General features: G+C 48.2%; 1 protein-coding gene across 1 annotated transcript in view; it reads right to left on the minus strand.

Annotated features, from left to right (window-relative positions):
* Nucleotides 1-19,756, minus strand: part of GRM8 (glutamate metabotropic receptor 8) — an 832,708-nt gene that overhangs the window by 669,297 nt on the left and 143,655 nt on the right. The window lies entirely within an intron of this gene.

Genomic DNA, 19,756 nt, shown 5'->3' on the forward strand with positions numbered 1-19,756 from the left:
ATACGACAATGGAACCAATTACCTGGGGAGGTGGTGGGCTCTCCCACACTGGAGGCCTTCAAGACGAGGCTGGACAGCCATTTGTGAGGGATGCTCTGACTTGGATTCCTGCATTGAGCAGGGGGTTGGACTCGATGGCCTTGTAGGCCCCTTCCAACCCTACTATTCTATGATTCTATGATTCTATATGTCACAAGGTGTAGATGTGGCCCAACACTTCCAAATTGGGACAAGGCAACAGTGGCCCTCTTCTCACACACCCCTCTACTCATTCAATTATGGCATGGGCAGGGGTGTTACTGCAGTGGGCCCCATCCCTTGGCCTGCATGTTGCTGCCAGCCCTGCCTTCCATGTGCTGGGCACTAGGGCTGTGCATGGACCCCCTGATCTGACTTGGAAGCCGTGAAGCCGGCCCAGTTCGGCTTGGGCTGATTCAGTGGGGCCCCAACCCAACTCAGCCCCAAACCCGAAGTGGGGTTCATATGGCTGAATCCCGCTTTGGGCCCTCCCTGATGCCCCCGCACAAACCCCAGCTCCCTACCTGGGCCACTGCCACCACTGCCAGCTCCTGAGCCCTAGATATGCAACGGCTCTTGTTTCAGGGAGTCGCCGCCTGCAACAAGAGCCGGTACACATCCAGGGCTCAGGAGCTGGTGGCGGTGGGCCCCGGCAGTGGTGGGCAGCAGCAGGTGGAGGTGGCGGAGAAGGAGAAGGAGGCAGCAGAGGCAATAGAGGCGACGGCAACAGCGATGGTGATGGTTCAGGTAAGGAGCTGGAGGTTCCAGCACAGCTGAGCTGGGGTGCCGAAGCTCCGAAGTGTACTGAAGTGCTTCAGAGAGCCCCTGACCTGCTTCAGGTCACTTTGTGCCCCTCCACTTTGCCTTGGAAGGGGCCCAAAGCGGCTTGCTTTGACTTTGGGCTGAAGCAGTGCACAGCCATACTGGGCACCTGTGTACAACCGTAGATGTGTAGGACCTGTATGTGTGATCAGGAACCATGGTCACTCCAGGTTCCATTGACTGAGTACAAGGACAGGTGCTGGTGGGATTTTCTGTGTCAGTTGCCAAATTAACTTGGCCATCCTTGGGTAATGTGACCTGGGAGCAATTGGGAGAGGGGGGGTGTTTTTAATGATTTAGTTTTATTTATTACCTTTCTATAGCACCCAATACCCAAAGCTTTCTTATTCTGCCGCAGGCAGCAAAATCTCTTGGGTGGCCCTGGCTGTTGGAATAGAACTCATGGGGTTTTAAAAAGAGAAATATCATTGCCCAGGCTGTTGGTGAGGGTAAAAAGAAGACAGTGGAGACTTTAAAAGCTGATGTTCAGAGAGTAAATTTGTATTTGTTTATCAATATGAGTGACAAAGAACAAACATTTTGCAAAGTTGTTGTACCTGTTTATAGGTAGCCATGTCATTTGTTGCAGGTTTGCAGCAAAAGCTATGAAGACTTGTGGCACCTTAAAGACTACCCTTAAAAGTCTGATGGAAGCTAAAGCCCCAATAAATTAGTCTTTCAGGTAAGACTTTTGATTGTTGCTGTTTTCTCAATTCAAGTAATACTATCCAACCAGCTGAATTTAAAGCAAAATGTTCCTCCCTGTGCCATTTATGTGATTTGTCATCAACACAAAATATAGATGTTTTTGTCATATCCATAGAAAGGAGAAGTAGATGAGGAGTCAGAAGGAACAGCAAAACATGAAGTCCATACTTGGTTAGAAAAATGAAAGGGGGAATATCTGAGCAGATCTTGACACTAACAGTGCGATCCTATGTACACCTACTCAGAAGTGAGCCCCCTTGAGTTTAATGGACTGATTCCCAGGTAAGTGGTATAGGACTGCATGAAGTGTGAACCCCCTGACAGAAAAAGAGTCAGCCATGCCAAGCTTCTTGGTAGATGGCAGGATTATTTCAAAATGCTACAGTGAATGGGTGCCTCTAACACTGCCTACTTTGAAATTTTACATTCATAATTCCAGTGTATTTCCACCACTCTCACCCTGCACATGCCTGGAAGTCCCACTTGAGATCCACAGGCCCTTATTCCTGACATTTTCCATATCAACCTACCCATGGCCTCTCACTCTTTCAGACAGCTAGCACTCAGCATGGCACAACTATCAACTCAGAGACTGTGCCCTGGTAATATGATTGAAGGATATTATAATAAATAAATATAAATAAATCTCCAATAGCAAGTGATAGGGAAGACCCCTGCCTGAGACCCTGGAGAGCTGCTGCCACTCAGAGCAGCCCCTACTGGGATCGACAAATAGTCTGATGTAGTATAAGACTGCTTCCTATGTTCCTATATTTGTTATACCCACTTTATTCCCTATTTCCACGAATCTCAGGGCAGCATTTTAGCTTTGCCATGACCCTGAAAGGATGGATAAGTTTGTAGTCAATGACTTGGCAAGGAACAACAAGATCTGAAAAAGAACTATGTCTCAGTGGTACAGCACATGCTTTGCATGAAGAAGGTGCTAGGTGGACGATTCTAGGTGGACAGTCCTAGATGGACCAATGGTCTTACTCTCCCATAAGGCTACTTCCTATGTTCCTCATGATTGAACCTTAGTTTTAAAAATCTTCAGCCCAGTTTATACATGAAAAAAATCCCATACAGAGTAGTCACAGAGTAAGCTGATGGAAGCATGTGGTTTCTAACGGCCATTCGTTAACATTCTTGCCGCCCATGTTTATGTATTTATTTTATGATTTAAAAACTCCTTCCTACAATTTGTCCTTCAAATGGAGATGTGCAAAGCAGCTAACCCAAACAGTCCAATAATGTGCAATTAAAATACAATAATACAGCAAAATAACATACAGCATTTGTTATGTATTCAGGGGGCGGGGGTTACTATGGGTTAGTTATTGTTTTGAACTTTGGCAGCTCCTCTAGAGTTGGGAGTAGCAGCAGTAGGTGGAACTTCTGCTAAGTCCTGCAGTTCTGTGTGTGAAATAAAAGACAGTTGTGTTTGAGGCCTGCTGAGTCTTACAGTCATCCTCTCTACCTATACAGCAGCATTAAAGCAGCATAAAACCAAAACCAACCTAGCCAGAACTAAAAACAACAACACACATCACTTCTAACCAGCAGAAGACTCAAAAAGCCTGTTTAAAAGGATCTGTCTTAATGTCAACAAAACATGGGTAAGGAAGTAGTAAGTCTAACCTTTCAGGGAACACTTATGTATCATTCCAGACATTACTTCCACGACATAGCTACAACCACAGTGCTACTGTCAGTGGAGAGTACTTAAGCACCTGGCCTTAGCTCAACATGATCCATGGCTCCACATTGCTTAATTCAGAAAGAAGCTTGCTGGTAAAAACATCTGAATACCTACATCAGTAGGTATTCTGTCAGTAGATATTCCACACACCTATCCATGTGGGGTGGACATACCAGTCAGGGAAACAAAAAAAAGCCCCAAATTTAATGTGGAAAGCTGCCTCTAGCAACACCAGATCAGGTGTGAATCACTAGGACATTATTCAATCCTAACCATCGATTAACTATTTGTAAATAAAAGAGCCAATGTGGTGTAGCAGTTAGAGTATTGAACTGGGACTTGGGAGATCCAGGTTCTAGTCCATAGTCATCCATGAAGCACACTGGGTGACTTTGGACCACTCACTGACTCTCTGACTAACAGGTTGTGAGAATAAAATGGAGAGAAAGAAGAGGATTGTAAGCTGCCTTGGGGTCCTTGGGGGAAAAAAAGTGGTATATAAATATAATCACAAAATAGAATAAAATAATTAATGGAACAGTCCTATGACCCCTAGACAGTGCCTGAGTGTTCATAGGATAATTTGGATTTCCAGATCCGAAGTCGGAGACAGCACTCGGACTTCAGAGCTAGAAATCAGAGCTCTGTCCACCCCCTCACAGCCAATGTGGAAACAATCATGCCGGCTGCCTCTCTGAGGTCACAAACACAACCTTGGAGAGATGGAAAAAGGGGGCCTTTCAATGGGTGGGGAGGGGAGGGGAGGAGACTGGAGAAGCCAGGATATTAGCTATCCTGAGGCCTCTCCAGCCCCCTTTCCTCCCCCTCCGAGATGCTTTCACTAGATGGGCAAAAAAATAGGGCTGTGCCTAGGGCTGTGTCAATCATGAAGCCCAAATAACGAGGTGAAGCGGGCTTATTCGGAGCAAAATTCTCGTGATACAAGGTGGGTCAGAGGAGTACCGAGGTGCCCCATGGCAAAGCACACACACACACCCCAAAGCGCCTCCTCTGCCTCATATATTCAGAGCTCTACTTAATGCTTGACCAGTCCAGACAGGCTGTCTCCAAAATGTATCAACTTTTGAAAGCTGACATGGAGGGGCAGGAGGAGGGAGGGCGAATGGATATGGGAAAGCGGGGGGGGGGCAGGAAGGTGAGTGCAGGAAGAGGAGGGAGTGTGCTTTGGCAAATAGGAACTCTCAGCCAGGGCCGATAGCAGCAGTCTTCAATCAGAGAGAGTAGTGGATAGGGATGGGGGAGAATTTCTCCCTGAAACTTCGGGGGGCCGAGTGCCAACGTATTCGGCCCCCCAAAGTAGTTTCGGGGAGAAATTCTCCGCACCCCCCCGCCCCCCCTCCGGGATGGGACTTACCTTTCCCGAATGTTGCTCTCAGTGGCGGGTCGCAGCGGCGGTTCGGCAGGCCTTCGACAGGGGCAGGGGCAGCAGCCGGTCTTTCGACCGGCTGCCGCCACCGCCATTCCAAGAAAAGTTAAAAAAAAAACACGCCCCCATGGTAGGCTATGTGACAATTAACGTAGCCTATCACGGCTAGATTTGCAAAGTCAGCCGTGATAGGCTACGTAAATCATCACGTAGCCTATCACGGGTGACTTAAAAAAAAAAAGAGCGTACGGCTAATGGCGGCCCCCATAGGGAGCCGCCGTTCGCATTCCTTATTTGGTCGCTGTAGTCTACGTAAATCTTTACGTAGACGACGGCGAAAATAAGGGCAACGCAAATAGCGTTGCCCTTATTTTCGCCGTCGTCTACGTAATCTTTACATAGACTACAGCGACCAAATAAGGAACGTGAATGGCGACTCCCTATGGGGGCCGCCATTTGCGTACGCACTTTTTTTTTTTTTTAAGTCACCCGTGGTAGGCTACGTGACAATTAACGTAGCCTATCACGGCTGACTTTGCAGATCTAGCCATGATAAGCTACGTAAATCGTCACGTAGCCTATCACAGGGGCTTTTTTTTTTTTTTAACTTTTTATTTCGCGGCCGGGCGAGGCGAGGCGCCTCCTCCCCGGCCTGAATTTCGGCCGGGTGAGGCAGGAAGCCTCCCCCCCGGCCTGAATTTTGGCCGGGCAAGGAGGGAAGCCTCCCTCCCGGCCTGAACTTCGGGGGGAGCAGCGAAGCGCCTCCCCCCCACCGCGAAGCAAGCTGCGAGACCAGGTAAGTGACTTTCATGCACCCCTGGTGGTGGAGGAAGGGGGTATATATACTTCAGTGAAAGGCTGCGTTTGGTTATTGCACTAGCTGTGTCTTTGAGAGAGGACTGGGTGTATGAGTAGATGATCGTATCTATGTGGGTGTGTGTGAGTGCATGTGCATGTGCATTCCTTGTAGTTCCTTCTATTTCTTCATTTTTGATCGCCATTAGGCTTTTGTCAATATTTAAATTAAAAGGAAACAGCTTGGTTGTAGTGGTATCCTTTCCTTGCTCCTTGATTAGGGATGTACGAAAGTCACTTACCTTTTCGCGGAATCTTTCGCGGTGGGGGGGAGGTGCTCCATCCCTCCCCCTGGAATCCTCGACGGGGAGAAGGCAATCTGGTCCTCCCCCCCAGAATCCTTGATGGCTGGCTCCGGGCCATCCACAGCCGGATTTCCGGCCGCGGACGGGCTGCTGCAGACGCAAATGGTGGCCGCTGTAGTGGCCGCCATTTGCGTCCAGCCAGGCAGCCGTGATAGGCTACGTAAGAATTTACGTAGCCTATCACGGCTAACCCCCCCAAAAAACCCGAGCATACGCAAATGGCGGTGGCTACAGCGGCCACCATTTGCGTTCCCTATTTTTCGCCGATTTATCTTACGTAAATATTTAGGCCAGGAGACCAGCCGCCGCCACCACCACAGCCGCCGCTGCCGCTACCAATCTGCTGCATCTGCCCCAGGTAAGTGCCGTCCCGGGAGGATTCCACGGGGAGCAGGGGGGCAGTAGGCCATTCCGCCATGGATTTCGGGGGGCCGAATGCACAGTCTCCGTCATCCCTGTCCTTGATCATCCATCCCCTTTGAGACAGTGTCATTGCAGCATCCCTTCCAGCCACCTTTTCCTATTTCTTTCTACCTCCAGCTCATTTGTTATTTGATACATTCATCTCTCCTTTCTGTATTTTGTCAAACATAGCTTTTCCTCTTTTGTTGCTGCTATGCTCCCCCTCCCCCGCCATTCCTGTGTTTGTTTATGTCATTTGGTCTCCATAAAAGGCTGTGTTTAGGGATGTCAGAGAATTCCACCATGGATCTCAGTGAGGCCGAATCCCAGTGCATTCGGCCCCCCGAAACCTGTGGCGGAACGGCCTGCCCCCCCCCCCGCAGATCCCTCCCCCCGGGACGAGACTTACCTGGGGCGGATGTTCCTGGCGGCAGCAGCTCTGGCGGCGGCTAGTCTTCCAACCGGCTGCCGCTGCCACCATTTGCAGTCTGAAGGGTTGTTTTTTTTTTTTTTTTTACAGAGATGTGATAGGCTACGTAAAGATTTACATAGCCTATCATGGCTGAGTTAACAAAAAAAAACATGTACGCAAATGGTGGCAGCTACGGCCACCACCATTTGCATTCCTTATTTTGGCCGTCTTAGTCTACGTAAATATTTACATAGACTATTACAGCAAAAATCAAGGGGAACGCAAATAGCATAGTGGGCACTATTTTCGTCCCCTTTTGATTTGCCGTTTTAGCCTACGTAAATATTTACGTAGACTAAGATGGCCAAAAATAAGGAACGCAAATGGCGGCAGCCGTAGCCTCCGCCATTTGCGTACGTGGTTTTGTTTGTTTGTTTGTTTGTTTTTACCCAGAGCCCTCTGCGGCTGGAAATCCGGCTGCGGACGGCTCTGGCCTGGGCCTGGCCGGCTGCTCTGTGGTGCCACCGCAGAGCACAGCCAGCCGTCGAGGATTCCGGGGGGGAGGAACGGATCGCCTCACCCCCCGTCGAGGATTCTGGGGAGAGGGACAGAACACCTCCCCCCCCACACCATGAACATAATCCGTGGAAAGGTAAGTGAGTTTCGTACATCCCTAGCTGTGTTTGTTGCTTAAGGTTGGCCCTCATTTCTGCTTTCTCAATTCTATTTCCTTGTCATTTTTGTCTGTCAACTCTGTGTCTTTTAGAATTTCAAAAAATGAGTCTTATTTTAATTTTTAAAAACAAAATTGACTTCTGGGCATGTTTTCCCCCCCCCCCTCCACGCTGCCGCCTTTTATGTCGTATTCAAGCATTTAGTTTTTGTCTTGCTTTCTAAACTCTTAAAGAAAGGCATATTGCATAGGGGTGTACGAAACCCCGCTTACCTGGCTCCGCCGGGTTCCGCAGGTGGGGGGAGGCGATCCGTTCCTCCCCCCCAGAATCCTGCCTGGCTGGCTCTGCTTCGCGGCCAGGCTGCAGAGCCACCGGCCAGGGCAACCCGCAACGGGGCCTCCAGCAGCTGCCGGGCTGCTGCAGACACAAATGGCGTCCTGTTTAGGGGACACCATTTGCGTCCCTACCCCAGCCCATGATAGGCTATGTAAATATTTACGTAGCCTACCACGGCTAAAGCAGAGACGCAAATGGCGTCACCCACGCCATTTGCGTTCCTGCTTTAGCCGTGATAGGGTACGTAAATATTTACGTTCCCTATCACAGCCTCCACAGGGACACAAATGGCATCCCTGTGTAAGCTGTGATAGGCTACGTAAGTATTTACATAGCCTATCACAGCCATTCGAAAGACGTGAATGGCGGCTGCAGACACAGACGCCAATCGAGGAGCACCGGAATGGCCGACAAAGGTAGGCTCCATTCCAGGCCCATTTCGCAGGGGGGGCGGGGGGCTTTGTTCTGCCACGGATTTCGGGGGACTGAATGCGCTGGGATTCGGCCTCACCGAGATCCGTGGTGGAATTCTCCACCATGCCTAATATTGTTGCAGCCTACAATGTGTAGTAGTGTTTGGTTCCCCTCCCTGTGCTGAAGTGAACTGTCTGTGTCTTCTTGTCCTCCCAAAACAGAAATTAAAGAACGGTTTTTAAAATTATTGTTCTATTTGTCTTGGCTCTTATCGCCTGCACTGTCATCCTGTATTTCTTGAAGTTACCCTGCCTTCCATAACAGAACATGAAATATCAACGACACCCATCATTTGCTTATGTAGTTCTGCTTTTCTTTAGCTCGTGTGTGTGTGTGTGTGTGCGCGCGCGCGCGTGCTAGGTTGTAGTTCCACCAACACTATACATCCAAATTTCAAGGCAGTGCTGAAAAAGCACGAGACACATACTATTTATATTAATTACCTTCTTATCCCAATAACACTCCACTGTGTGGCAAAGCAATCCAGCGCAGTATGAGGCTAGGGATGTATGCTCCGTCCCTCCCCCCCGAAGCCTGCCCGGCCAAGCCGCGGAACCGCCAGCCGGCTCCAGCCACCCGCAGCCGGGCATCCGGCTGCTGGGCAGCCCTGCAGGGATATAAATGGCGGCTGTCATAGCTGCCGCCATTTGTGTCCCTGTATTGAGCCGTGATAGGCTATGTAAATATTTACATAGCCTATCACAGCACGGGGGAAAACCCCAGCATATGCAAATGGCGGTAGCTGCCACCATTTGAGTATGCTGGGTTCCCCCCCCCCCCCCACCAGCATGATAGGCTACGTAAGTATTTATGTAGCCTATCACAGCTATGAAAAGGAGGAAGCGAATGGCAGCCGCAGGCCGCCATTCGCAAAGCAGTGCGGACAGGAGCAGGTAAGTGCTCCGTTTCACACGTCTTTTGTGGGGTAGGGTCGGCGGGGACTTCGTCCCGCGCTCCTTTCGTGGGGTGGGGGAGCGGGGGCTTCGTTCCGCAACGGGTTTTGGGGGGCCGAATGCACTGGCATTCGGCCTCACCGAGATCCGTCGCAGAATTCTCTGACATCCCTATATGAGGCATCTTTGGGGTGTTGGCAGGGGCAGAGGTGGGCGAGGTGCTGCTGTCACTAGGAGCACCATTAGGTGAGCTGTCTGTCCCCTAGTCCAGATATTGCGTCCCGGTGCAATAGGGCAGCAGAGCATGGAGATCAGTTGCAGTGCTTGGAGGTTGCTGGCATGGGCAAGTGCAGTAGTCACACTCTTGCCCAAGGTGGAGCAGCATCTCCTTCTGTAGTGGAAGAGGGGAGCCCGCTGATGGACGTTAGGTCAGAGCTGTCTGACATCCTCAGCATGGTGGAGGGCAAACAGGAAGAGATCCTCCAGAGCGTGTTGGAGAGGAGAAGCAGGGAGAGGTTCCAGCACCCGACTCCTCTTCCATTGTTCCCCCCACTCGTGTGGTTCCCCCCCCCCCGAGTCAAGGCCGGCAGTCTGTGTCTCCTCCTCCTTTGAGTTGGGAGAGGATCCCAGCACTGATATGTGCCGCCACTGCAAGGCATCTCTGAGCAGGGGAAACAGCCAAGGCACTACAGCACCAGCAGCCTGCTCCTGCACTTTAGGAGGCAGCACCAATCGGTCTTGCTCAGGGAAGAGGCCCCCACATCCCAGCAGACCAGCAGCAGGGGCAAGCATAAGGCTGGTAGTGGCTCCAGAACTCCTGCAAGCTCTCTGTCTCTCACCCCCAAGAGGCTTAGGCAGGCCACCAGGGAGGGGATGGGGTGGGGAAAGTATGGGTCCACCAGGTGGAGGTTTCCAGTATTCAAAAATCAGTGGCCCTTCTTCAATAGGCACTGACTAGGGATGGCAGAGAATTCCGCCACAGAATCCGTGGCAGAATGGCCTCCTGCCCTCCCCCCCGTGGAATCCCCCCGGGACGGAACTTACCTGGGGTGGATGCGGCAGATGCGGCGGCGGCAGTTCCGGCGGCACCTCCGCCGCCAGCAGCTCTGGTGGCTGGTCTCCTGGCCGGTCGCAGCCAGGCTTCTTAGGCCTCCATTGACGTCCTTGCAGCTGTGATAGGCTATGTAAGTATTTATGTAGCCTATCACAGCTAACCCCTCCCCACAAAAAAACCAGCGTACGCAAATGGCGGCGGCTCTGGAGGCCGCCATTTGCGTTCTCTACTTTTCGCTGTTCTAGCCTATGTAAATATTTACGTAAGCTATTACGGCAGGAAAAAAATGAACGCAAATAGCACCCCCTACGCCATTTGCGTTCCCCTTTTTTTCGCCGTAATAGCCTACATAAATATTTACATAGGCTAGAACGGCGAAAAATAGAGAACGCAAATGGCAGCCGCCGTAACCGCCGCCATTTGCGTACGCTGGTTTTTTATTTTTTGTTTTGCCCAGCCGTGATAGGCTACGTAAATACTTACGTAGCCTATCACGGCAGCCTGGCTGGATGCAAATGGTGGCCGCTACGACGGCCGCCATTTGCGTCCGCACCAGCCCGTCCGCAGCCAGAAGTCCGGCTGCGGAGGGCTCTGGCCGGCTGCTCCGTGGACCCGGCCGGGCAGGATTCCAGGGGGGAGGACTGGATCACCTCCCCGCCCGTTGAGGATTCCAGGGGGAGGGATGGAGCGCCTCCCCCCACCGCGAATCAATTCTGTGAAAAGGTAAGTGACTTTCATACATCCCTAGCACTACTGCTTTAAAATTCAGTGAGCTAGCCATCTGAGCTAGGCACTGACCATGTTCATTCAAGATACATTCAAGATACACATTTCGTGTGTGCTAGAAATAAACAAAAGCAGATACAAAAAATAACCTCTTCTAGCCTGCCAGCCAGGTAGTGTGGGTATTCAGCCATAGAGAGGCTGAGCCGGTGAATGCTTCTGAATAAGGGTTGTTTTGTACTTCAAAGAAACCTGCAGCCGAGATTAGGGACCTCTGCTTCAATACACTTTCCCTTCTGAGTTTGGTCCGAGTTTCTGGGAATATCAAATTCAACTGGCGCCTAGTACACAAGCCAGTGGGCCAAACTACCTGGACTTTGGCAGGTGGGATGTCCTCGAGGACGGCTGGGAGGGGCCCAGGTGTCACGCACATCCATGGAAACAGGGAGAAGTTATTGCACTTTGCTTTGGGAGTTTTGGTAGAAAACATCAAATTTCACCAGCTCCTTGCACACAAGCCAGTGGGCCAAACTGCCTGGAATTTGGCAAGTGGGATGCCCTTGAGGGGGGCTGGGAGGGGCCCAAGTGTCACCTACATCCATCAAAAGAGGGAGAAGTTATGGCTCTTTGCTTTCTGAGTTTTTGTGGAAAAAATCTAATTTCACCAGTGCCTTGAATACAAGCCAGTGGGCCAAACTGCCTGGACTTTGAGGGGTGCAATGGCCTCAAGGTAGGCTGGGAGAGGCCAAGGCGTCGTGTGTGTGTGTGTGTGTGTGTGTGTGTGTGTGTGTGTATAAACAGGGAGAAGTTACAGCTGTTTGCTTTGAGAGTTTCTGTGGAAAACATCAGATTTTAACTCCGCCTAGCACAAAAACCGCTGGGCCAAACTGTCTGAAATTTGCAGGTGGCCTCCTCTCCAGGGGGGCAGAGAGGTCCCAAATTTCATGTCTGTGTCATAAAAAAGTTATGACAGTTTGTGTTTTCCCATGCAATTCAATGGGAAAACACCAAGGACAGGCGATCCGGATATCCAAATCTCACTTCAGATTCGGATCTGAGTTGAAGTGGAGGGGGTGCAAATCATCCAAGGTAGATTAGGGGTCACTTCAGAGGATCTGAAGGAGATTGGGGGGGTCCATGCACAGCCCTACAAAAAAGCCTGTCTAGTGAAAATGCAGGGCAGGAGGATGGGAAGATGAAGATCACCTCCACCGCTCCTCCCGCCCTGCATCAGATGACCGTAAGCCTCCAAGTTTGAAGGCTTATGGTCATCGCAATAGGATTGCACCCTCAAATAGAATAAAATGCAAGAAAGGAGAGTATATGGTTCTAATTGGCTGAGAGGAAACACAGCAAGATCACTGGGGCCCAAAATTACCTAACAACAATTTGACTATTTTCATCTCCTGCCATGGCTATTTGACTCAGGACAGTCAGGATGTCCTCCCGTCTCCCCAAAATCCTGGTTCAGCCACGGCCATCTTCACAGTGGAGCCCAAAGGAGGCAATATCTCTATACTATCCCAGTAATCCTTTCACACAGTTTGCCACCAAACGGTCAAAAAATGAAAACTGTTTTACATCATCAGAAGCAGGAAACCAGCCAAGTTTCAATGTTCCAGGCTACAAGGTTTCTGTTAACAGGCTTTGGGGTATATAGAAAAGTACAGGCACATTATGGTGCTGCTGAATTGTTTGTCTTGTTATATATTTATCAGAAATTATTAATAGCCTTAGTGTTCCCAGTTATCACCCCCTTTTGTGGAAGAGCAGGTTCTTTGTGAATATGAGAGCTTCACTGGAATTAATTGAATCTTAAGGACCTTGGAACTGAGCACTTGATGGAGGGGAGCTAAGGTCACCATTTCCCGCTATTAGTCATATCTCTAAATTGCCATCTTAGTCTGCCTTCCCCGTATAGAATTCTGTAAGTGCAGCGAAGTTAAGTGCACTCAGCATAGACACACAACAATCAAAGCAGGCTTTTTTCCATTTTTGTATTACTCGCATTGTGTGACTGTAGGCTGCAGAGGGATGTGCTGTATTGATACAGATTTCAGATTAACTCTTTGGAACTGCTATAAGTTGTACTGGTGGTGGAATTCTTCACTCCCAGAGCTATAGCCAAGATATTTGTATTGTGTCCCTTGATGCCAGACTGATTCAATGTGCATTCTCTAGCTCTCTCTCCCTCTCTGATAGATGGATGGATGGATGGATATAGACAGACAAACAGACAGACAGTATAATAAGACCTATACATTAATGACAACATTTTGGTGAATGTATAAATCAAAAGGCATTAATGTACTTTGCAGAGTTTCTAAGGAAAATAGGCAGCTCCCTGTCCCCAAGGAACATATAATCTAAACTTTACCATTAGGAAAGCAGAGCTATATTGCTGAGTTCTAGTATCAGAAGGGGAGGGGAACACCATAAATACCGATGCTGTTTAGAAATAATGAGGTAATTATGAGGAGCCCCAAATCCCTTTACATTTTGGCTAGGCTCATAAATATTCCCTGGACGTTCTGAGTTGCTTCGTTGCCTGTCTCCCCCCCACAAAAAAAATTATCTTCCAGAAGCAGCATGTGGAATGGGTAAGGTCTTTCTGAGTCTTTTCACAGTACTTTCGGAAAAAGTTCAGAAAGCAGGGGCCTATTTTGATTCAAGAGGGGCATTGTTCACCTACATTTATTTCATAGTAAAAGCATGGCATTTTGTTATATATGGTTGTGTTTGGCATGTTGATCGAAGTAGGGTATATATAGGGCCAACTGTGGTGTATGTTACTGTTGCTTTAAGTCCAACTCCCAGAGATCCTTTAGTAGCTAGTCACAAGGCTAGGAGCTGGAGGGAGCTCAGTCTGAGTCTGGCTGAGGATTGTTGTTAACATGAGTTATCCAGTTGATATCTCAGTTGATAAACAGTTATATAGCTGTCAGCCACCTTGCCTCAGGTCTTCCTGACTCGAAGAGAATACTTGTTGTTGTTCAGTCGTTCAGTCGTGTCCAACTCTTCATGACCCCATGGACCATAGCACGCCAGGCCTTCCTGTCCTGCACTCTCTCCCAGAGCGTGCTCAAGTTCATATTCATTGCATCGGTGATGCTATCTAGCCATCTCATCCTCTGCCGTCCCCTTCTCCTTTTGCCTTCAGTCTTTCCCAGCATCAGGGTCTTTTCCAGAGAGTTTTCTCTTCACATTAGGTGGCCAAAATATTTGAGCTTCAGCTTCAGTATCTGTCCTTCCAATGAGCAGTCAGGGTTGATTTCCCTTAGGATTGACTGATTTGACCTCCTTGCAGTCCAGGGGACTCGCAAAAGTCTTCTCCAGCACCACAGTTCGAAAGCATCAATTCTTCGGTGCTCAGCCTTCCTTATCGTCCAGCTCTCACAGCCATACATTACTACTGGGAAAACCATAGCTTTGATTAGACGGACCTTTGTTGGCAAGGTGATGTCTCTGCTTCTTACTATGCTGTCTAGGTTGGCCATAGCTTTCCTCCCTAGGAGCAAGCGTCTTTTAATTTCATGGCTACAGTCACCGTCTGCGGTGATCTTGGAGCCCAAGAAAGTAAAATCTGTCACTGCTTCCATTTCTTCCCCTTCTATATGCCAGGAAGTGAGGGGGCCAGATGCCATGATCTTAGTTTTTTTAATGCTGAGTTTCAAACCAGCTTTTGCGCTCTCCTCTTTCACCCACAACAAGAGGCTGTTGAGATCCTCTTTGCTTTCTGCCATTAGGGTGGTATCGTCTGCATATCGGAGGTTGTTGATAATTCTCCCAGCAATCTTAATTCCGACCTCTGATTCATCCAACCTGGCGTTTCTCATGATGTACTCTGCATATAAGTTAAATAAGCAGGGTGACAATATGCAGCCTTGTCGTCCTCCTTTCCCAATTTTGAACCACTCGGTTGTTCCATGTCTGGTTCTTACTGTTGCTTCTTGACCCTCGTACAGGTTTCTCAGGAGACAGGTAAGGTGGTCTGGTACTCCCATCACTTTCAGAATTTGCCACAGTTTGATGTGATCCACACAATCAAAGGCTTTAGCGTAGTCAATGAAGCAGAAATAGACGTTTTTCTGGAATTCTCTTGCTTTCTCCATGATCCAGCGAATGTTGGCGATTTGATCTCTAGTTCCTCTGCCTCTTCGAAACCCAGCTTGTACTTCCGGTAGTTCTCGGTTCACATACTGCTGAAGCCTAGCTTGTAGGATTTTGAGCATCACCTTGCAGGCATGTGAAATGAGCACAATTGTGCGGTAGTTTGAACACTCTTTGGCGTTGCCCTTCTTTGGAATTGGAATGTAAACTGACCTTTTCCAGTCTTGCGGCCATTGTTGAGTGTTCCAAATTTGTTGGCATATTGAATGCAGCACTTTAACAGCATCATCTTTTAGGATTTTAAATAGCTCAGCTGGAATACTGTCATCTCCGCTAGCTTTGTTGTTACTAATGCTTCCTAAGGCCCACTTGACTTCACTCTCGAGGATGTCCGGCTCAAGTTCAGTGATCGCACTATCATGGCTATCAGGGACATTCAGATCTTTCCGGTATAGTTCTTCTGTGTATTCTTTCCACCTCTTCTTAATCTCATCTGCTTCTGTTAGGTCCCTGCCTTCTTTGTCCTTTATCATGCCCGTCTTTGCACAAAACGTTCCCTTGAGATCTCCGATTTTCTTGAAGAGATCTCTAGTCTTTCCCATTCTGTTGTTTTCCTCGATTTCCTTGCATTGTTCATTTAAGAAGGCCTTCTTGTCTCTCCTTGCTATTCTCTGGAACTCTGCATTCAGTTGGATATATCTTCCCCTTTCTCCCTTGCTTTTCGCTTCCCTTCATTCCTCAGCTACTTGTAAAGCCTCATCAGACAGCCACTTGGCTTTCTTGCATTTCTTTTTCTTTGGGATGGATTGAGTTGCTGCCTCCTGAACAATGTTACGGACCTCTGTCCATAGTTCCTCAGGCACTCTGTCTATCAGGTCTAATCCCCTAATTCTATTCCTCTCCTCCACTGTATATTCATAAGGGATATGATTTAGGTCATACCTGAATGGTTTAGTGTTTTTCCCTACATTCTTCAATTTAAGCCGAAATTTTGCAACAAGAAGCTCATGATCTGAGCCACAGTCAGCTCCAGGTCTTGTTTTGACTGACTGTATAGAGCTTCTCCATCTTTGGCTGCAAAGGACATAATCAATCTGATTTCGATATTGACCATCTGGTGATGTCCATGTGTAGAGTCGCCTCTTGTGCTGTTGGAAAAGAGTATTTGCTATGATCAGCGTGTTGTCTTGGCAAAACTCTAGTAGCCTTTGTCCTGCTTCATTTTGTACACCAAGGCCATGCCTGCCTGTTATCCCGGTGATTTCTTGACTTCCTACTTTAGCATTCCAATCCCCTATGATGAAGAGGACATCTTTGTTTGGTGTTAGTTCTAGAAGGTGTTGTAGGTCTTCATAGAACCGATCAACCTCAGCTTCTTCGGCATCAGTGGTTGGGGCATAGACTTGAATTACTGTGATGTTGAATGGTTTGCCTTGGATTCGTACTGAGATCATTCTGTCATTTTTGAGATTGTACCCCAGTACTGCTTTTCCCACCCTTTTGTTGACTATGGGTGCTGCTACTCCATTTCTTCTAAGGGATTCTTGCCCACAATAGTAGATATGATGGTCACCTGAATTAAATTCGCCCATGCCTGTGCATTTTAGTTCGCTGATTCCCAAGATGTCGATGTTCAGTCTTGCCATCTCATGTTTGACCACCTCCAGCTTACCTTGATTCATTGATCTGACATTCCAGGTTCCTAAACAATATTGTTCTTTACAGCATCGGACTTTCTTTTCACCACCAGACACATCCACAGCTGAGTGTCCTTTCGGCTTTGGCCCAGCCGCTTCACTCTTTCTGGTGCTACTTGGAAATACCCTCTGCTCTTCCCCAGTTGGACACCTTCCGACCTGAGGGGCTCATCTTCCGGTGTCATCTCTTTTAGCCTTGTGTTACGTTCCATGGGGTTTTCTTGGCAAGAATACTGGAGTGGGTTGCCATTTCCTTCTCCAGTGGACCACATTTTGTCAGAATTCTCTGCCATGACCTGTCCGTCTTGGGTGGCCCTGCACGGCATAGCTTATGGCTTCACTGAGTTACGCAAGCCCCTTCACCACAACAAGGCAGTGATCCATTAAGGGGAAAGAGAGAAATTTGGCTTCATTTCATTTGGCGGTGGCAGTCATGCACCTGATATCCTTGGGCAGCTACCAGGGATCCAGCACCCTGGCAGATACCTGCCATGGGCACCTCTGTTTTCCACCCCAGTGCTATGAGCAGCACCAGGCACCTAAATCCACCTGCCAAATTACCCCTGATATAACATCACTCTGGGATGTTGTGGAATGTAGAATGCTCTGTGCCATGGCAATTGTGCCATGGGGTTCCACAGGGCACTATTTTATCCCACATGCTGTTTAACATCTACATGAAACAGCTGGGGGAGGTTATCCGGAGGTGTGGGCTGAGGTGCCATCAATAGGCAGATGACACCCAGCTCTACCCCTCTTTCTCATCAAACCCAGGTGAGGCAGTGGCTGTTCTGAATCAGTGCCTGGGCACGGTAATGGACTGGATGAGGGCCAATAAACTAAAACTCAATCCAGACAAGATGGAGGTACTGTTAGTGGGTCGTTCGTCTGCCCGGCTAGGTGATATTCAACCTGTTCTGGAGGGGGTTGCACTTCCCCTAAAGGATCAGGTTCATAGTTTGGGGGTGCTCTTGGATCCAGAACTGTCACTTGAGGCACAGGTGAACTCAGTGGCACGGAGCACTTTTTATCAGCTTAGACTGGCATACCAACTACGCCCTTATCTGGACAGAGATAGCCTAGCTACAGTTATCCATGCCCAGATAACTTCTCGTCTGGATTACTGCAATGCGTTATACATGGGGCTGCCTTTGAAAACGGTCCGGAAACTTCAGCTGGCCCAAAATAGGGCAGCAAGATTGTTAACAGGGACTGGCCTGCAAGCTCATATTACGCCAGTACTTTTCCAGCTGCACTGGCTGCCAGTCCATTTCCGGGCCCAATTCAAAGTGCTGGTGTTAACATTCAAAGCCCTTAACGGCTTGGGGCCAGGTTACCTGAAGGATCGCCTCCTCCCATATGTGCCTGCCCGGACCTTAAGATCATCATCAGCGGCCCTTCTCCGTGAGCCCCTGCCAAAGGAAGTGAGGCGGGTGGCTACTAGGAGGAGGGCTTTTTCTGCTGTGGCACCCCGGCTCTGGAATGAGCTCCCTAGTGAGGTTCGCCTGGCGCCTACATTGTATTCCTTTCGGCACCAGGTGAAGACCTTTTTATTTTCCCAGGCATTTTAGCATTTTAGCTTTCTAAATTTTTAGCTTTGCTGTTTTAAATCTGTATTTTAAACTCCTGCACTGCTGCTAGGTTTTATTGTGGTTGTATTGTTATATTGTGGTTTTAAAGTTCTATATATTTTACATTGTTTTATTGTGTGTTGTTTGGTTTTAATTTTTGTGAACCGCCCAGAGAGCTTCGGCTATTGGGTGGTATAGAAATGAAATAAATAAATAAATAAATAAATAAAACAAGTAAATAAACTTCCTGGTGACACATCCTGTGGTTATTTTTTATTTTTTGGTAAGGGATATGCAAGGTCACGAAATTGCCTTGAAGCAAGTCCTATCTTTGACGTCTTTCTTCTAATGTCTGGCTTTATGTTATTCAGTAGTGAGAGGAAGTCACTCAGCACATGGCCAGAGAAACTGGTATCTTCAAAGCTGAGACCTGCCCCCCAAATAGGTCCCAGGGCTGAACCCTTGTTCAAATTATGTTCTGGCAACACCAGTGCCACCATGTAGCGGCTTGTGACAATGTACAGTACAGTCAGCATTGAGCCTTACCCTACTCATCCATTAGCTGGCACTGCATATTTTTGGCCATTAGTCTATTCCAAAAAACTCTGCAAAAAGTGCAAATATTTGACTGGTCCTACCGACTTCTCAAATAAGGTCAGTGTGATGTAGTGGTTAGAACGTTGGCCAAGGACTGGAGAGATCCAGATTCAAATCCTCACTCACCAATGAAGCTCACTGGGCCAGTCACTATTTCTCAGCCTATCCTACCTCAGAGGATGGTTATGAGGATAAAATGGGGGTGGGGGAAGACAGCATCCTGAGTTTCTTGGAGGAAAGGCTGGATTATAATAAATGAATGGAGGAAAAAATAAACAAACAAAGAATTCTGAGCAGAATTGGGCACTAAAAAAGCAAAACAGTAAAATGGAGTGGGGCAGGGGCCGACATACTGGAAATGATTATGTTGCAGTAACCCACAGCTACTAGAAGCATATTTTTCTAAGATGCTTATCAACAGCTGTATTTTACTCAAATCAGCTCTAAATGCTGATGAACAGGCACTTCATTAACCAAATAAGTGGTCCTTCTTTAGAATATTTTGTTAGTTTGCACCACCTCCTGCGGCAACATGGTATAATCTAGAAGGGTCCTGTACCTTGTGAGATTCTAGAAATTCAAGGGGTGCGTGTGTGTTTTCCTAATGGAATGAAGGCCTGTGAGGGACTCATTCAAAGTTCTTCTTCATTTAACAAGACACATTGTAAAAGAATGTAATTCGATACTGGAATTCAAATTGCCTATAAGACATGGGATGAATGAAACAAAATGGGAGAAACGTCCAGCTCCCTATCCTGCAATGCCACACTTTGGGGCAAAAGACATGAAGGGGCACATTAGGCATTACACATTTCTTTATTTCCTTTTTGCATCCAAAGCTAATCTAGTCACGCTAGAAGTCTGGGTAGATGTGGATGCACCTAAGAACAGCTTGAGCTGTTAGCCGGGTTTCCCTGTGCAAGAAAGCCTACTGATAAATGTTTAACAGTTGCTTTTTCTCAGTAAGAGAGCAATGATCTAGCACTTCCATCACTTTAAATCCAGCTTCTTGCCTG

The sequence above is a fragment of the Heloderma suspectum genome, chromosome 7, assembly GCF_057233095.1.
Source record: "Heloderma suspectum isolate Gila_16-S chromosome 7, 16-S_ref, whole genome shotgun sequence".
NCBI classification, from domain to species: Eukaryota; Metazoa; Chordata; class Lepidosauria; order Squamata; family Helodermatidae; genus Heloderma; species Heloderma suspectum.